General features: G+C 36.5%; 1 protein-coding gene across 1 annotated transcript in view; it reads left to right on the top strand.

Moving 5' to 3' along the window:
• The window catches only part of cdon.S (cell adhesion associated, oncogene regulated S homeolog), a 132,264-nt gene that overhangs the window by 20,573 nt on the left and 86,958 nt on the right, over positions 1-24,733 (top strand). The window contains exon 2 of the mRNA XM_041571311.1: positions 7,157-7,218. The gene's annotated coding sequence lies outside the window, so the exon portion shown is untranslated. The remainder of the gene's footprint in view (positions 1-7,156; positions 7,219-24,733) is intronic.

Here is a 24,733-nt window from a genome sequence, read left to right as displayed (position 1 = left end):
GGATTATTCCTTAGTCGAAGAACACAAAAATTAGTTCGAAATTTTAATTTTTTTAATTCTAATTTTCACTTAGATCCTTGATAAATCTGCCCCTTTAAGAATTCAAATTCGACTATTCGCCAACTAAAACCTGTTGAATTAGTGTTTTAGCCTATGGGGGACCTCCTACAATTTGGAGTGGACTTTTGAAAATCAAATGTTTTTTTTGGAAAAACTTGAATCGGATTCGATTCGAATTTGATTTGAGTTTGCAGGTCAATCCTATTCACCCAAATATAAAAAAATTTGATTTTGTTAAATAAATTTCAATTGGTCAATTGGCTGTTTAATTCTGCAACTCAGGCATGGAGCAATGACAGAATTGCTTACCACCGGCAGATCTCACGTTTAGATGTTTACAATTAAACAGAAAATGTATTGAAGCAGTGTTCATCCAGAATGAATTAAATCTAATGTTTTGGCTTGAATAAGGATTGACATATCTTAGTTGGGATCATGTACAAAGTACAGGTACGGGACCTCTTATCCAGAATGCTCGGAACCTGGGGGTTCCGGATAAGTGATCTTTCCTTAGTTTGGACCTCCATATCTTGTCTATTAGAAAATCATTTAGACATTAATTAAACCCGATATTCTGGTTTGCTTCCAATAAGGATTAATTATATCTTAGTTTGGATCAAGCACAAGGTACAGTTTCATTTTTATAGAGAAAAAATAAATAATTTTCAAAAATTTGGAAAATTTAAATAAAATAGAGTCAATGAAAGAGGCCTTTCTGTAATTTGGAGCTTTCTGGATAATGGGTTTCTGGATAATAGATCCTATTTTTTATTTTTGTATTTTATTTACCAGTTGTATTATTATATTATATTATTATATATTCAAGATAAAAATTATTTTTAAAATGTGAATTATTTTATTAAAATATAGTTTTCTGGATAATGGATCCCATACCTTTGTAGTCAAAATGTTCCAATAAATATTTTATATAAACATAGAAAAGCCTGGAAATTATGGGGCTATTTGTCAAAACACATTTTTTACTAGCACCCAGACACATTTTTTTTTGTTTTTAAAAGTGCACTCTTATATTCCATTAACATTTTCTATGAGGACAATTTATCTTACATATGGATGTTGTAGTTAATGATGTATGGGTTGGATCCTGCGAGTAATGGATGTGCTTTTAAACAACACAGAAACATCATAAAAACACAGTTCTTGCTAGAAGCAGGCTTCTGATGTGTGAATCATTTGTAGTTAAGTGATTTATGGGATGGAGAATGTGCTTTGCACAGTGTCTTCGTACTGAGCATTACCACATCCTGCTTTCAGATTCCATTCTTTGTAACAATGTAAACTACACTCCCTTTTGAGTGATCTTCCTACCCTGCGAACATCTCTGGCTAATCTTCACTCACTCCCTAGTGACCCTCCAACAACTGCTGTCAGATAATATATGCTTTACTACATTGCAAAAGAATGAGGGGAAAAGTAGTATGTGTTTTAATTAAACCATGGTCCTGTAGCCAGAGCCAGCTGGAGAAAGGAACTTTTACGGGGCCCCCTTTCCCCTAAATATATCACAGCTGTGTCATACTTTCCACATAAAGTCCCTTTTTGTAGCTACTTTCTCCAAAGCATTTAGAGAAAATGAAAAGTTTTACCTGCAATCACCCATTACTGTAAAGCTGAAACTGGCTTAACGCAAGTAAACAAAAATAATGCTTTAAAAACATTTTTTTTAGCACTGCAGACAGTCAGAAAGAAATAAACATAAATATAGCTGAAAAAAGATAGAATTACAAATTATGGACCTGTTATCTAGAAACCTGTTATCCAGAAAGTTCCCAATTACGGGAAGGACATCTCCCATAGACTCTAGATTAATCAAATCATTAAAAATTTTAAAATATATTTTCTTTTTCTTTGTAGTAATAAAACACCTATACCTATACTAATTAAGATATTTATAATTAACCCACATTGGAGGCAAAACAATTCTATTGGATCTATTAATGTTTAAATTATTTTTTAATAGACAACGTACAGAAAAACCCCATATCAAGAAAACCCCAGGCCCAATGAATTCTGGATAATAGGTCCCATACAGTAAGGGGCCAATTCATTAACTTTGAGGGAAGGAATAGAAGAAAAAATACTTAGAATTTCGAAGTGTTTTTTTTTTGGCTACTTCGACCATCGAATGGGCTACTTCGACCTTCGACTATGACTTCGACTTCCAATCGAAGGATTCGAACTAAAAATCGTTCGACTATTCGACCATTCGATAGTCGAAGTACTGTCTCTTTAAGAAAAAACTTCGACCCCCTAGTTCGCCACCTAAAAGCTACCGAACCCAATGTTAGCCTATGGGGAAGGTCCTCATAGGCTTAGCTAAGTTTTTTTGGTCGAACGATTATTCCTTCGATCGTTCGATCAAAGTATTTGCACAAAATCCTTCGACTTTGATATTCGAAGTCGAAGGATTTTCATTCCCAGTCGAATATCGAAGGTTAATTAACCCTCGATATTCGACCCTTGATGAATTTGCCCCTAAGTGTACTGACTTTTCATTTGCATTCATTATGAATTCTGTTAACAATAATTATTGCAGAGTCCTCCCTCTCATAAATTATTTGCTGCAGTGATCTGCTTCTCTATTATGTACAATCTATGTTTATAAAGCACATGCACACAGTATGTGATAATATAATTTTTTCCTCAAAAGTGCACCCTAAAACCCATAATTAGATCTCCAGCTCATTTATATCCCTCTTAAGGACTAGAGCCCAAAACTGCATGACATAATCCAGACGAGGCCTTACTAAGGGGCAAAATTATGTTTTCATCCCTTGAGTTAATGCCCTTTTTTTATGCAAGACAGAACTTTATTTGCTTTAGTGGCCACAGAATGACACTGCCTAGAATTAGACAACTGGTTATCTACAAAAACTTCTTCTCATTTAAGTAAACTTCCAACACACTGCCATTTAGTGTATTACTTGCATTTATATTATTTATGCCAAGTGCATAACCTTGCATTTATCAACATTGAACCTCATTTTCCAGTTTGCTGCCCAGTTTTCCAATTTAGTCAAATCACTCTGCAAAGTGGCAGCATCCTGCATGGAACCTATAGTTCTGCACAATTCTGCACTTCTTATTAATGTGAAGAAATCAGGGATACAGGGAACAGTATGTACATTCCACATAAAAAGAAAGTGTGTGTTTTAGTACCTTCAGTACTGCTACTACTCTTTCATTTAACACAGTCTATAAATTAAGTATAAGCCTACTGTCTGGGTGACTAAAAATCTTGGGGCAGATTAACTAAAGGGTGAAGTAGCTAGCTAAATTCACCAGAAATCTCATCTGCAGGGACATCCCCAATTTACTAACAGGCATAGATGAAAATTTGCTAGTGCAGTTTCATGCCCTATCGCCAGGTGAAAATTTTCACTCACGTGAACGGCCGTTACTCCGCAAATTCACTAAAGTGCGAATTTTATAGAACGTTATCTCTTTCACCAGAGTTTCCTTCACCACCTTAGACCAGGCGAACTGATAAGATGAAGCTTCATCCTCCTCAATCTTACGTCAGTGACATTATATACTGTATGCCGGAACCTCATAAAAGTTGTAAAAAACGCTGGAATTTTTAATTTTTTTAAAATGGGATTGCATTCAAAAGTCCTAACTATAAAAGATTGTTGTGTTATCAATTTTTTTAACCAATTTGAGGGGCACGCCACATTTGTTTTAGGGTGGGTTCATGTCTAGGACAATAGAGGATCTCTTTTGTCTTTATTTTGCTTCCTTTGACATTTTTAATAAGTAGCAACTTCAAGTAATTTCACCAAATAAAGATATATATATTACCTGCCAGCCCTATTCAAATTGACCTAAGCGTAAGAGTATTAATGAAGTTTTGCTAGGCAGAATGGAACACTAGCGAAAGATCGCTAAGAAATGCTTGCGCGGACAAATTAACACTAGTGAAACTTCTACAGCGCTCTGCTGCTGAGACACAACTTTGCATTTTAGTGAATTAGCGTAGTGGTAACTAATTTACGCCTGGCGAGGTGTGGCTGAGCATTCGCTGGCATAAATTTCCCCTGTTGTCTTTGTGACTGTTTAAAGGGCCATTACACAATTCAGACATGTGTATATGTGAGAAAGAGTAGTTTAAGTTTATTTAGTAGCATGCCTGACCCATGTAATAAAGAATATCATGTTCTGGTTTTAAACCAAATCCTTAAAGATAATTGGGAAACATTTATCGCTATACTATAGACAGAGATATATTATTACGAAACTACCTTATTTGTATAACCAAGTGCTCCTGCTATTTCCCCATACGTTTGTTTCACCAGAAAAAAATTGCATTGAGGCGGCACAGCAATAAAACTTTCATCATGACAGGGAAATAATAATATCTGTTGAAAACGTGTATTAAACATGCTGTACTAGAACATATTTATGTACGAAGTGACAAGTAGTCTGTGGAACTAAGCATATATCACAGTGTGTGCCATGTTAATTTAAATAAGCAACAACCATCCTTTGGCCTACTCATATATCATACATTTGTTACTCACAAACATGCTACAGCAGAATTGAAGACAAATTAAAAATATACAATGGTGAAGAACAATCTTCAGCCACTGAAACATTTTCTTTATTACATACCTGTAATACCAAAATGACATTTATAATAGCATTGCAATAGAAGGGTATATCAGTTTTGTCATCTGCAGTGAAAAGAGTGAAACATTCTTACTACCAATGAATAACTTCGGTCATTATTGAAAAAAATATATTTTTTAAGCATTACTAGTGTTAAACATTGCTAGTGGCAGAAGACTCAGTGGCCAATTTAACAATATGGATTGGTCTTTCTTTTTTGCTATACTGAAACAACAAGGAAAATAAAGTATGCATCTTTGTTCTCAGGGAATCCCAGAGCATTAATGCTGCCCTGTAGCGGTGGGGATAGTTAGCATGTTCCTATTACTGAATTGAACTTAGTTCCCAGTGAGGGGATATATAGAGTGAAGAGTGAGAAAGACATCAACAGCTAAAAGAGGATGAACTAGCCAGGAGGGGATCATATCAATTTTCAGTTCTAAGTTCTTCTTACTTGCCCTGGAATATGCTGAAAGTTAGAAAAGTTGGAAAAACATTGCGATGAGGGATGGTAAGCTTTTGATCTTAAAAAATCTGACACCAGAGGAATGCAACTGCAAAGGATTACACAAAGGTGGGGTGTGTAATATCAGAAGAGCATTTTAAACCTTTAATAGAAAGGTTTCCATGTCTCTTTAAAGAAATAATGCAGCCGAAATCAGTGCATGTTTGCATATAACATGTCCTCTTAGTCAAGCACCTTTAAATGTAACATCAAACAAAAACCAGTCTTAATGGTAAATTACAATAATATTTATAAAGAAAAAGGGCACACAGACAAATAAGTAGATAGATAACAGATTATAGATAGATAAAATACATACAAAAATCATCGATAGTTGTGTTGTTTGTACAGATCTATAATTTAGGATTCACAATGCAATATGGGTACTAAAGGTGGCCCTATATGACTCAGTTGCCTAACTAATTGGTTTATTTGTTACATAGGCCTCTGACTAAAGATAGTTGATTCAAGACAATAGCTGTCATTTATTCAGTTATGTAACTTTTTTTTTTGCAGTGATGTCTGGCGTCTATATGTCTGTCAAAGTGTAATATTTGTTCTCAACTGGTGGTCTTGGCTGCAGGCCCTCATAGTAAAATTCCCAAGATAAACCTATGTCTGTGTGTTTTCTTGCAGTTATATACACTATGCATGAGGTGCAGGACAAAGAGATGGAACATATATAGAAAAATTACAAATGTGTCAGTTTCAGTGTCTGTTTCTTCCTTCTATCAAGGCAAAACTAGTACTCCTGTTACAAATGCCAGTAACATATTTCTCCTAATGAAAGAAAGTCCAGAAGCACATTCCACTCAGTCCCACCCACAGAGTGTATTTTAAAATTTGTGTATATCTATTTAGGAATTCTTATTCATATAAGTATAAATCATCTATAAAGGAAATTGAACAAACAGTATAGTTAATATGTCATCTATGGTAGGCAAAAAAATATTTTCAGCATTTCCAAGTGATACTTGCTATTCTTACAGAAGTGTCTGGTGTTTCTCTGATAATGGAGATAATTACAAAAAGAGCACCCAGCAGCACCCAATCTGTTTAGTCAGAGTCTGAACCTCTCTGTCATGGAGGTGCAACAGTGTTCAGATTGAAAATAAAGGGGCACTCCAGATTACTTTACATTAAGTAGAATGGCTTTCATTGAATACATGTGAATAGGTATTGGCAGTATTATCTTGGGTCTGATATATTTACTTTAACTTGAAAAATATACCTTTTTTTATTACTTTTGATATTAATTTATAACGCAGCAACAAATTCCTCTGCGTTGTACAATATAATTCAATAAGTTAAATATACAGGTATAGGGACGTGTTATCCAGAATGATCAGGACCTAGGGGTTTCTGGATAATGGATCTTTCCATAATTTGGATCTTCATACCTTAAGAATACAAGAACATTTTATAAACAGTAAATAAACCCAATAGGCTGGTTTTGCTTCCAATAAGGATTTGGATCAAGTACAAGGTACTGTTTTATTATTACAGAAAAAAATAAACCATTTGTTAAAATGTGGATTATATGGATAAAATGTAGTCTATGGGAGATGGCCTTTCCATAATTCAGAGCTTTCTGGATAATGGATTTCCCATATCCGTGTAAAGAACATATATATGATAACGGTAAAATAGGTCCTGCTCATTAGAGTTAGTCTATGAGTAGGGTAAAAGGGGATATTAGACATGATGTGGGATTAAGCAAGATCAGGAGAAACATATTCACCAAGATGGTTTCTATGTTTTAAATCTATTATTAGTAAAGACACTATTGTAGCATCTGTGTCTATATGTTATGTAGGTCATGACTGTCTTTCAGGAAAAAACGTTATATATAGAGTCTGTGTGTGCGCAACACCGCAGCCAACAGCAGAGAATATGATAAGGACTTTTCCAGTAATTATTTAAAAAACAATTATTTGACTTAATCCTTGGTTTGTCTTATAGAAATTTTTGTGCCAAGAAAAACCCAGAACGACAGTCTTCAAGCAGTCAAGGTCTTATAAAAGGTAATTAATACTTGTACAAAGGAATTCATAATCTTTCATATCAGTTTCCACTCAAAACCAGCAATTGGGAGCAGCCACCTACTCCTAAATCCACAGAAAACCACTGTGAATCCAGGTACCCCCACCCAATACCACTCATGGTTTTCCTTCCCTTCTAACCCAGAGCTAATAAAAGAAGGGACAGGAGAGGCTGAAGAAGGAGAGTTGCAGAGTTGTATCTCCAACACTTTAAGCCATCAGTCAGTGCTGCTCTAAATAATAGAGTTGTCTAGAAAGAACTATACCTAGCAAGACTTGGGTCCTGAGAATTCCAGATAATGGTCCCCATACATGTTATTAGTTCTGATTACAGAAAATTAAAGCAGTCCATTTTAGATATACCATACATACATTTTGTGCACTATTCTTTCATAATAGTTTGAATGATGTATTATGCATACATGCAGCAATTTGTTACATTTTAAAGGTCTCTAGTGTTATATTGCGTACTTTTTTTATACTGTACTAACTGATATATTACAAGTTGTAGTCTGTAAGGAAATTAAAGAAAATTCTAATTGTAATCCAGTATATTCTCCTAAATATAGCATGTCACATGAGTTTGCCCCCTGGCCTAGCCCTATCCACCCAAGTAAATCCTTGTTCCTCTCTTGAAGAAATTACATTATAATGTGGCATTACTGTATAAAATGTGAACAACCTCATGCACAAAGACAGAACTGCAATAATAAGTTGTATAGCATTCAGTTTAATTGAAATGTATTGTGTTAGAAAAGCTTTTGCAATTTTACCCCTTGCCTTTGGTTGCTGGCAAACCGATGCCAAACAGCAGAGGAGTAAATGATGGATCGAGAGACAGTCACTTCACATCATCGCACACTAATAGAAATGTATCATAATTAGCTTCTTGCTTTAGATATTGCACACAAAATCTTTTAATATTCCAAGAAACATATCTAACTATTTGACGTGTTGGTGGGATCTAGTTTCAAGCAACAGGACTAAAAGGCAATTAAAGGCAATCCAAACAGGAACCAGGGTGGCTTAGAATGTCACCATGTTCAACAGTGCAATAAAGAAGAAATTACAAAGGTTTCCTAGAAGGGAAATTGTTGTGCTCATTTACAGCAAAATCTCCAGAATTGTCTTTGCTAAGTGGCATTAATCGAGAATACTTATCACTTGCCAACACCAATACACTAAGCCACAGCACTAGGGAATCTGAAAATTAATGAGAATTTGGATTATGGATTAATCACTATGGAAGGAAATGTTATAATAAGGGTAAAGTGTGCTACAGGCATAGTAAATAAAGTTATTGTGAATTGTGATCAATCAGCAAGTACAGATTACTAGCATAGTGCAGTTAGAATAAACAGGTAACATCTCATTTGGTTGTTATAGGTTTTTGGACTGAAAGACCAAATTGTTGCATCTGTGCCATGTTATGGCATTGCCCCAATATTGTGCATCAAGCTCTTATCCTAAACAAAATCTGTGTAGAAGCTTTAGTTACGCAGTAACTAAAGTTCACATTTCTTTCTTTAATCTTTCCTACATAGCTTCTAGTAGATGAAGGAAAAGGTTAAAAAACAAACAGACATCTATAGCATCTCTAGACATGGCAGTACATGTGATCACTCAGCGAGACAAGCATTTATTTACTTTTTGTCCCCCTAAGCTGTGGAAATTGTTGTCCCAGCCTACACATCACCTTACCTGTTAAAAGAAATATTTTTTAATGTCATTTAATCATACAGTGCAGACTCAACGGCTGCCTCCTAACCATGTGATTAAAGCTGTTGGCTTTTATGGCAAATTTTATTGCAGGTCATGGCTGTGTTTGCATTAAAATTGGTCCTTAGATCATTACACGGGAAAAAGCGCATTTCCTTGTAATGACAGATCTGGTTACCGAGCCAACCCTTCTGTCCCAGTGAAAACTTGTCACTGTCAGTGATCTAATTCTAAGGCAGCCCAGGTGGCTGGGAGCCAGCATTTGTTAACCTCTTGAGAACCTGACACCCTCCCCTGAGGTGCTGCAGAAAACCATATTATTTTGTCTGCTGGTGAAGGAATCATCCTGAGAATTTTAAGTTGACTCTGTATTGCTCTAAGGTCTTTGCTTACCCCCCCCCCAACCACATTCCTTGTGTGAGAAAACATATCCAGCGAATGTGCATGGATTTACTAATGGTCACACTCCACATGCAATGTCCAATCCTGTTTTAATGCAGATAACCCAGTGTATACAGTTGTGTTTAAAAGGATATGCAGGCGATATATGTATTTCACAAAAGACATGAAGACTGACCATTATGAAATCAGTTCACACATAAAGACTTTTACGTAAACTTCCAAAAACATGAGCAGAAAATCAGATAGTCACAAGTTCAGCATTATAATTTTAGAAAATCAATTGCACCAAAAGTGGCTTTCAGACTGCTCTATCTGATGATGTTAATACATGTCAGTTTTCCTGTTGACCCCCAATCATTAAAAAATGCTCAAAAAAAGGTGACTAAGATACATGCACCACATGTTGAAGGACATAGCTTGCATCCCTTTATGCTACCTTTACGCTATCTTTCTCTTTAAAAGAATACCCTGCATGCCAACCTCCAGTAGGGTACCCAGTCAGCTGAAAAAGAATATGTATGTGTGTATAAAAAAGGACATACACTGGAAAAACAAACACAGTAAGGGAACGTTTATGTGGCTTTGTGCAATACTTCATACAAAGTGCAGCTATGCCCGATTTGATCTCAGTTTACATTGATAAAAGCATCTGTATCCCTAAGGGAAGATAAGCCAACAGTGGGATACCAGTTAATTAAAAAAATACATCTCCAAAAAATGTACACTGTAAAAATATTAGTAAAAAAAATAGTTTTGCTTGTTTGTCTCCAGGGTAAAGAATATTAAGCAATACATTTGAACTATTTGTTAAAATGGACTCTGTTGGGTATGCCCTTCACGTAATTCATAGCTTTCTGGATAATGGGGTTTCTGATTAGGGATCCTGTACCTGCATATCAGCTAGGAAAGGATCAGAATGCAAAGATGGTAGGACAGTAAGATCAGCATTGCCCTCAAATATAATACTTTCTGAAAATTGTGAAGAAGGCTAAAATAAACGTATTGTTATTTATTTATACAGAATAGCACTGACATTGTACAGTGCTTTAGGGCATTTTCATTTCTTGGCTCTAGTATGATCCTGCCATGGGAGAAAAGTGCAGTGGTAATAAGACATTTTTCTCATATCATAAAAAGTCCCCATACATCAGGCCCATACATGTGACATCAAAGTATCATTTTAAAGAGGTATAGTAAATCCTCAATTGTACATACCCTGATTTTAAGTTTTCCTGCATTTTACCCAGTTTTCTGTGGTCCTAGCAATATATAATGCAGAATATATTTCCCTGATTTTGCATTTTCTCTGATTTTGTACCATTTTATCCCATCTTCTGAAACATGTAAAATGGGGAAATACTGTAAATTGTATTTTAGACATTTTCTGTTCAATTTAAAAGTGTCTCCTATTACTTTTATAGTCCATATTATATTTCACATGTACTATTTTATCTAGCAAGACATGGTAATCCAAACTTAGCAGCAATCTATATCACTTAGGGGCAGTTTCACTTACTGAGCTTTATTCTACAACTTCTGACAGTGATGATTAATAGACTCTTCTCTCAAATGTGCTCTATGACTTTTCTTGCATTAGGTTTCACACGGCTTTACTCTGTTCATCTATTTATCTGCTCTTTGGGGATTTCCAAAATATTCTAGTATTCTCACCAATACTGCTGAGTAGAATTCTTTTATTAATTTAAATTCTATATTTTTTTCTTCCTTGTCAACTGAAACTGCAATTTTAATTGCTATGTTAGGGAATTGCTCCGTGTTTAATGTCCTGTCAGCCAGTCTTCCATATATAGTACTTATCCCTTAATTTCCAACAAATCAAGTATGTATAAGTAACTAAAAATATCTGTTGAAAAATGGAAACATCATTTTATATAGATTAATTTACTTCAAGAGTTCAGCATTGTGTTTTTGTGTTTAATGTATTTTTACTTTCCATCCAACAGAATGAAGTAAATTCTAGCACATTGCATATGGATGTACAGCAGTTACTTGTATAATACCTCCCAACATTTTGGAAATAAAAAAAAGGGACAAAAAGGTTTCCATTGTTTGACCACACCCATTTATATAGCCACACCCTCTGATTACCATGTTCATTTTACTAAATTTGGCAGGTTATGAAAGTTTGAACATATTTCTGTGGGTTTTTTTTTCCAGTTATTACAGTTTTGCTAATGAAGGTGAATTGTTGAAATTGTTGCAAAAGTATCTTATCAGCAGCTGTGGCTGTTCTGGGCTCTCTACCAAAAGCCAATTAAGTTAGAAACATTGTTCCTTTTTCTGGCTGTTCAGTGCAGAGAAAAATGGGACTTTCCAGTACAAACGAGGGACTGCAGGTTGAGCTGTCAAAAGAGGGACTGTCCCTCTAAAAACGGGACAGTTGGGAGGTATGCTTTTATTAAATGCTTTTATGGTGTGTTCAGTGCATCAGTAGACCAATTTAAAGAAGATGTTTCTGTAGATAAGCTTTTCAGAATAAACAGTGTGAGTTGTTTTACAAAGCTCTTGTTTAAATGGAATGTTCTGTTTCAAGAAAAGAAAATGTAATGAAAAGGTCACTTACTGATAATTTGAGTTTAATTTTGCTCCTGAAATTGATAAGTAGGTAACAGAGCCATAGTAACATAGTCACCATCTAAAGAATATTAAAATGCGATGAAATAGACCTGAGCAATATCCTGTCCTGTTTGTCATCTCTTTTCATTTTAAGCCCATGTAATAAGTTACACTACCGGCATCCTGCAAGAGAGGATTCTTTTTACAGTATGTGTGTTGTCTATTTGGTTTGAGTTTTTTTCGTTATAAGCTAGCTTTGGAGAACAGAAACTTGAAAAGAAGCTCATCTTCATTTTTAAAATTTTTGCATGAGTGGGGGTATTTTTCTCAATCTTAAATTTTGATAAATTGAACTCCCTCTTTACCCAGGTAAGATAGACCGCTTGCAAAATTTACAGCAGGACAGTAAAGTGGTAATGTCAGAAATAAAATGCAGATAAACTTTCATTTAATTTGACATTTAGTGGTTCTGTGATTCTATCACGCTACTGAAATAAACCTTCCGTAACCTTATTGAGCCTTTAATTTGTGAGATAGCTTTATCAGAAGAAATTTGGCATGCAAGTAAAAGTGTAAAAAAAAAAACCAACACAACCTAATATACTGGAAAAGAGACTAAAGGTGTCAGGGCTTTGATCTTTGCCCAGAGAGTTCCCAGAGAAAGTTTCTCAATGCCCCCAGTCTATGGAACTAATAATGAAAGCAGCAGGAAATGATCATAGTTTCCCGTTGCACCCACAGAGTGATTTTCTTAGCTTGCAGCCTATTATTAAGAAAGGATAAACAAGAAACAAAAAAGAAGGAGGGCAGAGAAGCTGTTACAGGCTTTCAGCAAATTGGTTCAGCAAGTGTGAAGTGTTTTGAAAAAAAATCTTCTTATCCTTTTCTCACCGATGTAGAGAAAGAAAACAAATCATTCCAAACCATTGCTTCTAATCACATATTTACATAGTGCTGTGCAATGCTATGCCTCAAAGCTTCTATTTCTTCATGCATGAATTAGGGGGTTATTTAATAGAATCCAAAATTTTCTCATTACTTTATTAAAACAATTTCGACCAAACTCCTATCTACAATTTTACCTTATTCATCAATAAAATAATTTGAAAAATCGTTGTAGGATATGACTCTATAAACTCTCCATAAAATCATGAAAAAATTCATGTATGTATTTATGCATACCACTGAATGTATGATTTTTTTGGATCAGACGCCCGAAAATTTCAAGTTTTTCAGGTTATCATCTGAAAACCACAAATGTTTTGGATTATCATATGAAACCCAGCGCAGATCATGATATCTTCCAATTCTAAAAGGGACATCTGCTATTGACTTCTGCATGACCTCGGCAGGTTTGAGATGGAGTATTTTCGGATTTTGGCTTTTTGCTGCCTTTTTTTCCCATAAAAAAATGGTGACCACACCAGAAAAAATCTTACTTTAGTAAATAACCCTCTTAAAGTCTATAGGAAGCTTTCAACTTTTTTTAAAAAAAAATTAATTATTACATTTATTTACAAAGCGTCAACATATTTCATGGCCCTCTGTATTTAATGGTAGATTAAGTAGTGAGGCCCTGACTGCAAGGCTTAAAGCTGTACAATGTAAATTGTTTTTATGTTGTTGTAGAGTCTACATTTAACAATTCTGCCTGTAGAGATTGGTGCAGCTAAAGTCTCAAAAGGGAGCAATGTTTGCAGTTTGCAATAAGGCATTTTTTTCTGTTTATATTTTTAGCTGTATTTTATAAAATACTTTGACAGCCAATACACTCCCCAAGAGTTGTTTCAAAATAATTAGATACAATATTAAATCAGTGATATATAGTGGATAATGTACCCCCTACTGTAATTTATAAAGATATTATGTTACCGAGGAGTTATGTGACCATATAAAAGCACGAGGCCGCAGGCCGAGTGCTTTTATACAGGTCACATAACTCCGAGGTGACTTTTAATATCTTTATAAATTATAGCAGGGGGTACATTATGTATTATAATCTACATTTTCTAGGTGCAGTGTCTTGATTCCTAAAGATGTCTGGCTTTGCTTTATGAACTACAAAATTAGCCTGTTTTGCTTCTGTCCCACTTGCTGTTCTACAGTACCTGTAGTTGAATTCCTAATTTTGTTCTACCCTTGCCTTCTTGCCTGCCATGGGTAACATCATAGACATAGGAGAAAGGCCAGGGAAGGAGGAAGATTGAAGGTGGGAGAGAGAGAGGTTATGCAAAAACTGGGAGGGACGGTGGAAAGGAGGGGGGGGCAAGAACAGAGTGAGACCATGTGAGGGGAGGGAGATTGGAGAGGGTTCCTAGACAGAGTGAAAAATGGAGAGGCAGGTAGTGAAATTTGAGACAGGGGGTGTTAGAGAGATAATATGAAGAGGAAAGGGAGAGCAGTAAGGCATCATAGGATGAGGGAACAGACGTGGATATGCAGGGGGGAGCGAGAAATGAGACCGAAGCAATAAGGGGCAGTATCCAAGGAGTGAGAAAGTTTCCATTCTTAGGGGATAGAGGGCTGAGTTTTGTTTGCTTCTGTGAGACCCCCTCTATCCCAGCCTATCCCTCCTGTGCCCAGGAATAACCTCAGCGCTGATCATTCCCACACTTAATTTTCTTTTGGAGTACAATCCTTTCTGCTGCTGCTCTTAGAGAGCCTTCCCTGCCTGCGTTGCCATTTGTTTACTATTTGCATTCAGCCAAATAAATCTAAGTCCATTGGCTGCTGATATATATATACAGTATACTACCCTCCATGCATTAGAAGCAGCAACAACAGCAGCAGGGCTACTTGGCAGCCCGAGCACTGTGTTAGGCTGCAGCAGTCACTCGGCACTAAACAAGCAGCTCTGCTCCTAACAGGAGGGGGAGGGTGATTAACGCCATAATAAGGTCAAAACCGCACCTCCTTAGATGTCTCCGGCTGACAGTGCTGCTCCCCTGGCTGGGTTTAGAGGTTTGGCTCTCGTGAAAGGAGGAGCACTCCGTGCTGCGTAAGTAAACATATAATCCTGGCAGTCAGATGGGAGGGGGGAAAGAGCGGAGGTAGAGCTGTAGGGAGACGGAAGTGCTGAGCAGCGGCGGAAGTGCTGACTCAAAGAAAACGGCGCGTTCTGACGTCAGAACGCGCCGTTTATAAGGATATAATTTACAGTCTGGTCCCATAGGGAAAGGACCAGACTGTAGATTATAGTTTGTTAGTTACTAATTGCCTTGCAGTTCTCTGTGCATGCAGTACGATGCTTTTCTAAGACACAAGGAAGCAACCATAGAATGGTTCATTAACTGACTGCTTTATGGAGCTTTATAGAGCCCCTTAGAGCATTTTTTGACAGAAGTGTGTCTGGCCATTCTGTAGCACTGTATCTTCAAGTCAGTATATGCAAAGCCTTACAGTGGACCATTTCAATATACTTTAAGTGAGGATAATTCATTTACAGTGTAAATTTAAAGTCATTCTGTCATGATTTTTATGGTTAACTTTTTTATTTCTAAATTACAAATAATTCACTCTAACATAGTAACGTAGTTCCATCTCTGCTTGAATCTGAGCTTTGTTAATGCCAGCACTTCAGGATGGAACTGCTTTCTTTAATACGACCCAAGTCATGCTCCCTAGCATGAGAATAGCACCCACGCATCAATGCAAACGAAACCTTCAGCAGAGGTGTCAGGGAGCTGCTATCTGGTTAGCTGCCCATTGTTCTATTGATAGGCTGCTGATGGCTATTGGGGGGGGGGGTGATATTGTGATATCACTACAACTTGCAGTGTGACTGGGGGCACCTGGGAAACATGATGTCTAGCCCCATGTCAGCTTTCAAAATTAAGCATTAAAAAAATCTGTTTGCTCTTTTAAAAAATGAATTTCAATGCAGAAGTCTGCTGGAGCAGCACTATTAAACAGGAACAGTAACACCAAAAAATGTAAGTGTTTTAAAGTAATGAAAATATAATGTACTGTTGCCCTGCACTGGTAAAACTGATCTGTTTGCTTCAGAAACACTACTATAGTTCATATAAACAAGCTGCTGTGGAGCAATGGTGGAAATTGAAAAACGGCTATATGGCACAGGTTAACTAATGGATAACAGATAACACCATTAGACAGACAGATCTTGTCTGCTATCTGCTGTGTAACTTGAGCCTTTTCTCCTTTGAATGGCTGCCTCCATTGCTACACAGCAGCTTATTTATATAAACAATAGTAGCGTTTCTGAATCAAACACAGCAGTTTTACCAGTGCAGGGCAACACTGCATTATATTTTCATTTTTATTTTTGACGTTACTGTTCCTTTAACTGGTGCGTTTTTTGAAAAAAAGAACATGTTTTCCTGCAACAGTATCACTTATAAAGTAATATGTGTGTAAGTATATTTTTATTTATAGAGTACTACTTACAGTATGTATGCAGCACTGTACAGCAGAACAATACATACTATGTTTTCTTTTTTGCTGCAATGCACTGCGGAACAGTTCTATGATATCATAGAATACTGCAATGTAATTGGTCAAATTGTTAGGCCTTGGCTTTTGGTGGATATGGATGACAGATTAAAGTTCAGCACTTTAGAAAACCTCTAGGTACACATTTTGCACAGTGACATTTTCAGCTACATAGATGTCAGCACTGAAGCTCAGCACAACTGAAGAACCCTAGATTATTTGTGTGATGCAGTTACCATTTGGAATGATGAATTTTGATCGATTGGAAGTAGGGTTGCCACCTTTTCCTAAAATTTTTACCAGGTGGTGGGGGGTGTGAACAAAAGGGGGCGGGGTGTGATATAAAAGGAGCAGACAGTGGCATAAAAGGGGCGTGGCCACCTCACAAAGATCACCAGAAGGAGGGCAAAAGTTAAGTTTCCAGGGGATTGGAGGCAGGCCAAGTAGTCTTGTTAAGGGTATTAGAAATTTACCAGCAGCTACATTGCCGGTAAATTTGTAATACCGGCCCCGGCTTTGGCAGGGGTTTAACCAGCTAGGCCAGTAAAATACCAGCCAGATGGCAACCCTAGTTGGAAGGCCATTGTAGCCACAGGACTAGCATTTTGTCAGCAAAATAGTAGCCACTGACCTCCTTCCAGATAAGAGGACAGTCTCTGAAAGGTTACGCACTACATACTGTATTCAAGTGACTAATATGCAGTAATATGAAATACCACAGCAGTATCCCAAGATACTCAGGTAATTGCATATAGATTGGCCCAGTGTTTTTCTACGAAAAAGTATTTGTTGACATTCACCTTGTTGAGAGGATGGTCTCAAGGTGGTAATGCAATGTTGAAAAATGTTATATTCACAACATACATGCACGGTTCTACAGGCAGTCCCCAGGTTACATACGCGATAGGGTCTGTAGGTTTGTTCTTAAAGGGATACTGTCATGGGAAAAATTTTTTTTCAAAATGAGTCAGTTAATAGTGCTAATCCAGCAGAATTCTGCACTGAAATCCATTTCTCAAAAGAGCAAACAGATTTTTTTATATTCAATTTTGAAATCCGACATGGGGCTAGACATATTGTTAATTTCCCAGCTGCCCCAAGTCATGTGACTTGTGCTCTGATAAACTTCAATCACTCTTTACTGCTGTACTGCAAGTTGGAGTGATATCACCCCCCTCCCTTTCCCCCCCCCAGCAGCCAAACAAAAGAACAATGGGAAGGTAAACAGATAGCAGCTCCCTAACACAAGATAACAGCTGCCTGGTAGATCTAAGAACAGCACTCAATAGTAAAAACCCATGTCTCACTGAGACACATTCAGTTACATTGAGAAGGAAAAACAGCAGCCTGCCAGAAAGCATTTCTCTCCTGAAGTGCAGGCACAAGTCACATGACCTGGGGCAGCTGGGAAATTGACAAAATGTCTAGCCCCATGTCAGATTTCCTAATTGAATATAAAAAAATCTGTTTGCTCTTTTGAGAAATGGATTTCAGTGCAGAAGTCTGCTGGAGTAGCACTATTAACTGGTGCGTTTTGAAAAAAACATATTTTCCGATGACAGAATCCCTTTAAGTTGAATTTGTATGTAAGTTGAAACATATACATTTACTTATTAATGCCACAGATGTATGTTTTAACATAGTATTTATTTTTTACCTTTCTGTGCATATGTATTTTTACCTTTCTGTGGCGTGCGGTAGACGACACATGCCAGAGGGGATTGCGGCAGGTGGTTTATTAAAGCTACATTTTAATAAAGGCCAAGCAAACCACAGTATATTACTGTAAATAGTATCTGCCTGTAAGTATGAGTTGTATGTAAGTCGCGTGTATGTAACTCGAGGACTCCCTGTAGTGAAAAAGAGGATGGCAATGTGCAAAGTGCAATGTGCCCTTTTATTGAATGTTGCACACTGCCTTAGAGGCTGTATATGACATCTACTTTGTCCAACTGCATTTAGAACAAAGCTACAATTGGACTAACTTTATTCTTTATATACACATCACAGTGTTTCTTTGTATTTTACAGGCATTTTTTTAACCTATCTTCTTTGCTTCCTGTACAAACTAAGAGCATTCACTGCACAAAATAACAGTTTTATACATGCATAATTTTCATACCACCTGGAAAAGAGCAGTCATGAGGCATTACATGCTTCCCTCAAGAGGGAGGCGGATAAAGGCAGGGAATGAGTCCAACTGTAACTAAAAATTCACATCCAACTGAATTTATTATTTTAATTTTCTTATATTGTAATATAAATGGTCAGTGTCAGAATCCAACATTATTGTTTATGGACATTGCTCTGCTTTTAGCAAATGTCATACTTAACTGAGAATTTTGCTTTAAAAAAATCATTCACAATGGCTCAAAGCAATAATTCCAAAAATAGAACTACAAAAAGGAACTCCTCATAACTAAATAAACATTGTAGGCCTTAGGATGTAGAAAGTAATCATTAAAGCAATTCATGTTGAAATGTTGACTATTTTCCATTATTATTGGTATAGTACTTTTTTTAACTCTGCTCATATGTGGAGTCACCAGACCAGTTCTGTTTCTAAACTCACCTGCTTTCATCCTCCTGCCCTGTCTGCTTTTGCATACTCTCATCAATCTCATTGCAGTAATACCTTATTCACAAATGGAGGCAAATTAAACCTTTGTGGTACTAAAATGGGAGTTTGCTCTGTTCTCCAAATCTCTATGTAGGGGGTTGTCTCTATTAATAACATGGACATCAATCATAATTTATCCAATAAATTACCAGTTGCATACCTAATGATATGCAGGCACACCATTAGAGGAAATGTATTAGAAAATTTAATTTTAGCTGAGCATTCCAGAAACACATAGCCAGAATAGAATTTGCTATATGGGGACATCCCTTTTTGAATAATTTAATACTAGGATGAGATTGATGAGAATATGCAAAAGCAGATGGAACAGAAGGCAGAAAGTTGGATTCAAATTACCCTAACAACCATGCATCAATTTGAATCAGAGACTGGAATATGAATAGGAGAGGCCTGAATAAAAAGACGAGTAATAACAATTAGCAATAGCAACATATTTGTAGCCTTACAGCAGAGCAGATAGGGGCATGACTGAGGGACGAGTAGGCCTATGGTGGGGGTTGGAGGCTTAGCATTATGGGGATTGTAGGAAATGTAAGTAGGGCTGAAAGGGTTGAGCTTAGACCATAAATAGAGGGGTGAGGGCCAGGAAGCCAGTCTTACCTCGAGAACAGCAGGAGTAATAGTGTCTCCCCTCCCGCCCACCCGACAAGTAGGGCTGGGAGATAAGTTGCAGCTTTGGCGTAGTGGGGCTCCCCTAATGGGTAGCCAAAAGGGCGTTGTAGTGCTAAGGTGAGATTGATCTGGGGATAGGCTTAGGCATAGTAGGCACGGAAGGAAGGGATAGAGGCTTAGCCTTAGGCTGGAGAACAGGGTTGGTTAACAGGAATACTGTAAGTTATTACAAGTTATTGTGAAATGTTATATGCAGCCTTATATTACACATGTCAACATTTTATTCATTTTGTTATGTGCAGCCTTAAGCGGCTGTTTTTATGCATTTTAACAGACTACTCAATGTGGTGATAATAACAATGAGGTTTGTTTGGTGGATATTTTACCTAAGCTTAAATGAGGTTAAGGAATAACCTTTTCACCCATTATTTTTGTCTGGAGTATTTTTGGGAGTAGCAGGGTGTTGGGGCCGACATCGAGTCATACATAAGTCAAGAAAAATTGAACGCCAGTTGAAAAGTTTCTTAGAATTAGTCATTCTATGACATACTAAAAGTTTACTTAAAAGTTAATCACCCCTTTAATGAATAGTATGTGTTTTACATTATTTAGCTACAAAAGATAAGAGATAAAGATAAGAGTATAAAAACTGATGTAAAAAAACACTATATACATGATCCCTAAAATGATTAGTATACAAGATTAATATGTAATGAATAATGACGTCTTTGTGATCTTGTTCTGGCTGTTTCACTTATTATTGAATGTTTAATTGCAGAATAATTAAATTAAAATGCAATATTAATAAAGCAATTAAACAATATAAGAGAAGTGGTTTCTCATTTAAATATATATTTGGAATCTACAACACTTCATACGCAAGAAAGCAACATGGGCTTACGGCTGTTGGTAAAGGCCACATAGAAAATGTTTTGTTAAACAGGTGTACAGAGAGAGAGTCCTACAAGCCCCCCTGTTCCTTGAGTAAGATTATCCTATTGCAGGGTGCGAAATATCAAAGGCAGAAGAACATGGGGAGAGAACCAGCTTTTCGCTTCTTTGTGTGCATCACTCCCATGGAAGGCCCCCTGTGTAAACAGAATTAGACTCATTCTTGATTGGTCACACTCTGTATCTCCCTTCCTACCCTCCTTTTGCAGCTGCATTGGCTGGATGCTGGCACTCTCATTTTGTCCTGACAAAATTACAGCTTGAATCATGACTGTCTATCTATTTAGTGGAGAGTGTAGCGGTGAGAAGAAAAGACAGAGGTCATTCAATGGAAAATGTCCTATATAAACCACAAGTTATACTGCTAAGAAAGAGTAGGCAACAATTTGCATCATCTGAACACAAAAGCTCAGAAGCTTATATGCCTGCCGTTGATATGATCATATCTGTATAATATATTATAACCAGCTGCAAAAAAAAGATAAAATAATTACCTAAAAAAATCTTATGCAAATGAAACCATCAGCCCACTGTTTCACAAAGCATTTAAGCATGATTAATATAATAGCTTTGTGATAGCCGTTATGTTATGAGTGATGATTTTTGTTTGAAAGAAAAGCATACCATTAAATATCATGGTGCTGCCAGATCCAGATGCAGATGGTTGGTGATACATTCATTTTTGGTTGGTTTGTTTTAATGCATTGTTAAAGAGCATGAAGGAAGACAGAATGTCACATCTTTGTCTTATTGGCATTGAGACATGGCATTTGCATTCATTGTCCGACTGACATGGGACGGGTGACATTAGGCCTCAATAAACTCTAAGGAAAGAACAGCAACCGCAAAACCACAAACTGGACTTATTAGTGTAAAGTTAAAAAGGCTTCCAAAACTGAATTACCTAAGAATGAAGAATGGTTTATACAGGTGCCACAAACTGGAGAAATCCACATTTCAAGTTTTTGGAAGCTACACAACATAATAAATTTGGCCAATTAATATGGAACAAAGCAGAATATTAGACTAACATTTGTTTTATGGGAGAATGAAAAAAATCTCTTTTGGGGGTGGCACAAATTACCCAGTCTGTCAGTATTTCCAAAAAAAAATAAAATATAGCAGGCTAAACTAATAGGGTCATAAGGACTTGCTGAAGGATAAAAAGTTGCAATGTTGTTGACTGAATTAGGCAGTAACCAGTAACAAACTGTAAGAATTTTCAGCAACAGATGGTGCAAACTAAAAGCTTCAAAGAAAAAAACAAAGAAAAACAAAGCAATAGGATTTTTTTTTCCAAAACACATATAGTACATTTCTTTTACAACAGTACAGTCACTAATAGAATTAGTAAACATATATTGTATGTCAAAGTGCCAGTGGGGACAAAATAATATTAGCATGCTTAACAAAAACTTACTTGATAATTCAACACTTGGCAATAATATACTGCAGGGCAATTTGTGACAAACCAGTTTGCTTGATTGTTCCAGGTAAAGATCCTCTTTCCCTGTGGTTAAGCACTGTCTTGGTACATAACAGATTAAAGGGAATTTGTCATAAGCTAATTTGGTTGGGTTTATGCAGAGGTGCATATATACAGTACCATCTGAACTTCCAAATATAAATACAGTGTATTAATGTATTTTTTTTACATACCTGATTCCACAAGTTGAAAGGAAACCATGAGGGTTTGTCTGTACTTGCTCGGACCAGTCTTCCCCTTTAGGCTTACAGTGTAATGTAATCCCTCCCTCGCAGTAGCGATCCTAGAGGGTGCGTGACGCGCAGCCGGGCCCCGCCCCCCTCCGTACAGCCGCATTTGGCCGCATTTGTATGTGGTGCAAGGACTGCTCCCCCCGGTAGTTCCGCCACTGCTCCCTCGCCTTAATTTGTGAAGTGATGCATTTAATAGTCCCTCTGCTTTCCATATCTGTTGATGCACAGATTCTCTGGAAAGCAGAGGGATGTCAAGTCCCAGCATATATTTATTTTTGAAAGTGGTTATGATTATTTTAAGTGGTTTGATTTACAAATAACTTTAAAATCATTGAAAATTTGTAATTAATAGATAACAACCTTAAAATAAAATTGTCTTTTATTACACAAAAAAGGGAAATGCTTTAATTTAATTTTCCCTTTAAACTCACCTTATTTAATGTTTGTGGCATATCGATGAATGATTTACCCAATTTTGTCACTGTTATACTATGTGACACACATTTTCAGTCGCTGCTAATTTAGAGCATACAGAAAGTGGAAAATGTGATGACACTTTATATTAAGTGCCATCTACAAACCCCACTCAAAGACTGTAAAATGCATTTCTATACAAATATAAATTTTAAATGCATTAAACAACATATCAACGTTTTTCTTACTACCTAAATACCACCTGCTCTATATAATCTTGTTTTGTGATGATCTAATCTTATTTTCTCTGGATATTGCAACAACCTGTGCATATTTATTAGGTTTAAAAAGTTTTTAGTTAGATTAAATTAGTTTAAAGATATGGAAAGCATACACTGGGCCACAAAATACAGATTCCTCCCACGAACCTTTGTAGGATTTTAGGTAAATCAAGTTATTAAATAATCCCAAAAGTGTTCTGTTTGCTGGCTGACTGTCAACATAGCATAGCATATCCTGATGTTTTATTCAACAATGATTTGGGTTTCCTTCTTTCTGGCAAATTAAACAAGATTTTTCTGTTTTGCGTTAGTGTTGTAGGCTTAAAGGAGAACTAAGCCTAACTAAAGAAGTAGGCTAGAAATGTTGAACATTATGTTTTGGGCTTCTATACCAGCCCTTTAGTGGTAAAGATCTGTGTCTCCAAAGATGCCCCAGTAGCTCCCCATCTTTTTTTCTGCTGAATCACTGCACATGCTTTGTGCTGCTGTCAATTACTGAGCGTAGGGACTGACTCAAAATGTACAGTACACATAGAATATAAATGTCACAATATAAGGCTGATTAGTAATTAATACAGATAATTAATATATGACAGCACGGAAACCAGAACCAGTGCAAATAGCATGGGAATCTAATAATCAGCCTTGTAGCATCCGCTTATATTACAGGCCAACCTCATTTTCTGCTTGATAATTTGCGACGACCCCTAAACTTACCTTCTCAACAGCTGCTCTGAGCCCACTGAGCATGTGAGTGTCGCAGATTAAGATTAAGAATTCATGTTAATACGGTCAGGCTCCTAGGACGCATAGGAGATCAGGTAACTGCCCTCTTGTGAAGCAGAATCAAAGTTAGTTAGGCCTGAACGTTTATGCAGCTGTTATACCACAATCCTTAGTTTTGAAAAAAAAATACCCAGAGGATACAAGGTCTTGCACATTATATGGGCATGATTTTTGGATGTTGTTGTATCCCTTTCAGATACACTTAGATTTGTGTATATTAGGACTGTCTGCCAGGGAATTATTTTTTGTAAACATATTATTATTATTATTATTATTATTATTATTATTATTATTATTCTCAAACCCCAGCACCCACTATTCTTAAATGTATGAGCATCATTTCCCCTGCTGGACTACACTCTACACTATAATAACAATAATAATGTAAGGGGTGAAGCCTCCCACAGGTCTAGATGGCCACCTAATCCACTCTGTGTAGCTGCACACAGGCAGAAGCAGTTCTTGTCAGTGCAGGTAGAGGAAACCAGTATATATATATATATATATATATATATATATATATATATATATATATATATATATATATACAGGTATGGGACCTGTTATCCAGAATCCAGGACCTGGGGTTTTCCGGATAACGGATCTTTCCGTAATTTGGGTCTTTATGCCTTAAGTCTACTAGAAATTCATTTAAACATTAAATAAACCCAATAGACTGGTTTTGCTTCCAATAAGGATTAATTATATCTTAGTTGGGATCAAGTACAAGCTACTGTTTTATAATTACAGAGAAAAAGGAAATAATTTTTAAAAATGTGGATTATTTGGATAAAATGGAGTCTATGGGAGACAGCCATTCCGTAATTCGGAGCTTTCTGGACTTTGGGTTTCCGGATAAGGGATCCTATACATATATATAAGGGATCCTATACATATATATAATGTAAACATTAAATAAACCCAATAGGCTGGTTTTGCTTCC

Source organism: Xenopus laevis, chromosome 7S, assembly GCF_017654675.1.
Source record: "Xenopus laevis strain J_2021 chromosome 7S, Xenopus_laevis_v10.1, whole genome shotgun sequence".
In the NCBI taxonomy this organism is placed as follows: Eukaryota; Metazoa; Chordata; class Amphibia; order Anura; family Pipidae; genus Xenopus; species Xenopus laevis.
Note: the sequence above shows the minus strand (reverse complement) of the source record. Positions and strands in the feature narration are given on the sequence as shown.